This window comes from Tachysurus vachellii, chromosome 4 (assembly GCF_030014155.1).
Source record: "Tachysurus vachellii isolate PV-2020 chromosome 4, HZAU_Pvac_v1, whole genome shotgun sequence".
Taxonomy (NCBI): domain Eukaryota; kingdom Metazoa; phylum Chordata; class Actinopteri; order Siluriformes; family Bagridae; genus Tachysurus; species Tachysurus vachellii.
The window spans coordinates 2,925,461-2,927,985 of NC_083463.1; the positions used below are offsets into that span (position 1 = coordinate 2,925,461).

At 36.5% G+C, this 2,525-nt stretch overlaps 1 long non-coding RNA gene across 1 annotated transcript; it reads left to right on the plus strand.

The window, feature by feature from the left end:
- The first annotated feature begins 723 nt into the window (after positions 1-723).
- Positions 724-2,006, plus strand: LOC132844201 (uncharacterized). Its single transcript, XR_009648339.1, has 3 exons — positions 724-861; positions 1,132-1,280; positions 1,819-2,006. It is a non-coding gene; the product is annotated as an uncharacterized LOC132844201 (long non-coding RNA).
- Positions 2,007-2,525: the final 519 nt, after the last annotated feature.

Sequence of the window (2,525 nt, forward strand, 5' to 3'; positions counted from 1 at the left end):
GAGAGAGAGAGAGAGAGAGAGAGAGAGAGAGAGGTTCTTTTAGGCATTAAACCAGCAAAGGGGAACAAGAAACCATTAAATTATAGTTAATTACTGCCCTCTACTGCATATGAGATGAATTACAATTGCATGTAAAGCTGCCCTTTTTGTTTAAATTACTGTGAAATGAGGTAAAGGGGTGGAGTTGGGTGGAAAAGGGGTGGAGTTCAGCAGCTCGTTTCCTGCTGTGGGCGGAGCTAGCACTATGAAGCCAGGAAAACGTAAACACAAGTATTTAAAACTCTTATTTAAACTCTCTGTTCTTCTAATCTGTCTCTATGGTAACTTTTAAATTTATTGCCCTCGTTTTAGAAAAGTAAAAATGTTACGTATGGCAATACAAGTGTCAATCATTCTGAAATGGACTCTAAACTGTAAATTATCATTAATAAACAGGCTTCAGGAAAATAAGAACAGTAAAACAAAGGGAAAAAAAGAGAAATATTTAAAAATAGTTGTTTAATTCAGCATAAATATGGAAACTCACCATTGGCTGTTGTCACTAGCACTTGTGCACATGATATCGGGGGGCGGAGCTAAATAATCAGTCTCATAGCTCATAGCTCATGCTGCTGGTAAGTCGCATTAATGATTTGCTCCGTCTTAATAATTAAGTTCGGATAATTTTCAAGCCCAAGTTTGAACGATAAACTATACAAAAGTTTCCTTATTTTGTCAGTCAGCTCCTAGTTGTGTTTGAGTATGAAGAGTGTGTTAATTGGCCTGCTTGTAAACTCCGAACTTCTGTTTATTCGGTTAAGACTTCCAATGCGACACTGATGCACTGTATGCTGATAAGCCTTTTGGTGCTGTTTTTCCCAGGTATGTGTTTTATTGAGTTTTGTCACGTTCTGTGTTAAAATATTAGCCCCAGCTGAGTGTTAGTTATTAGCACACGTGTGTTCTGAGCTCGCACGTGCTCTCACATGTAACTGCGCCATTTTAGGGCTGCGTTCTCCTCTCCTCATTTCATTTATACACAATATGTAAAACGATGGTTACTTGAGTTTATATCTTCACTGTATTAATGTGAATTGTCTGTATTAGTGTTTTATTTTATTTTATTTAATGTATGCTGTATTTTCACCATAGATATCTACACCTGTCTCCTTGGGGTCTTAAAAATGCGTCAAAACCGCCGCCATCTTTGTACAGTGCTCTTGTACTTCAAATGCCCGGATATTTGTGCTGCGTTTGGAACGAAATCTAAAAACCAGACAGCAAGAGATTACATTTCACAAGTGAGAATGTGTTTTATGATATTGAATGTCACAACATTATATTTCTGGTTATTTTGGTTTGTTTCAGTCCTTTATTAACGACCGCAGTTAATCCATGTTAGTTACCCATTAGTTTTTGACAGTTAGGAAAACCGACAATGTTTGTATATTCTGAAGGACATTAAAAATTGACCCATACTTTTTTTTTTTTGCTTAAAGGTGAAGACCAAACTTTATGTATGTTTTTTGTAAGATTCCCTTATCTGTCAAACATATTTTATTAGATTGTCCTGGACTTAACACAAGCAGAATGCTCTTTTATCAAGTTACTTCACTTGGTCACAATGTTAACCTCCAATAAAAAATCTGCCCACATCACCCCTATATTATTTGATCTTCACTGGCTGCCAGTCTCATCACGCATAAAATATAAAATCATACTGCTCACTTATAAGGCACTAAATGATCTTTCCCCCCCCTATCTTTCCGATCTTCTCTCATCCTATGTACCTTCACGATCACTTCGGTCTTCAAATTCTGAACTTCTTTGTATTCCTAGGTACCGTTTATCCTCTGCAGGTGGCAGATCCTTTTCTGTCATTGCTCCAACACTATGGAACTCCCTACCCATTGCACTCAGAACCATCACCACTTTGTCTGAATTTAAATCAAGGCTTAAGACCCACCTTTTCAACCTTCACTACCAGTAAATGGATATATATTAGGAGTCCTTAATTTTTCTGAAATATGGTGTATGTACTGTGTACTATGTAGAGTCCTATCTCTTGTACTGTATGTTCTTGTGTTTAATCCTGTTTTCTGTTATTATCTCATGCAGCTGCATGTGATCTTTCGTTCTGGGCAAATGTCCGACGTATATGTATGAACCTTCGTCCTGGGCAAATGCCCGACGTAAATGTATGTTACCTTGTAAAGCGTCCTTGAGCTTGGGAAAGGCGCTATATAAATTAAACATATTATTATTATTATTATTATTCTTATTATTATTATTCACTTAAAGACATTTAATGACATTGTCTGAAAAGGTTTTGGATTTTTTTATCGTATGTTAATTAAATAAAATGTATTATATGACATATTTGGCCTTTGTGATCACATTGAGACTCAAGATGGCATAGACAACCATCACTTTAGCTTAATGTCACTGGTTGTCTGGACCTTTCATAAGTTGAGAAAACACCATGTCATAAAGGTTCATACTCTGCAACTGCAGAGCAAAAGTGTCTGGAAGAAACTGTGTAAGGT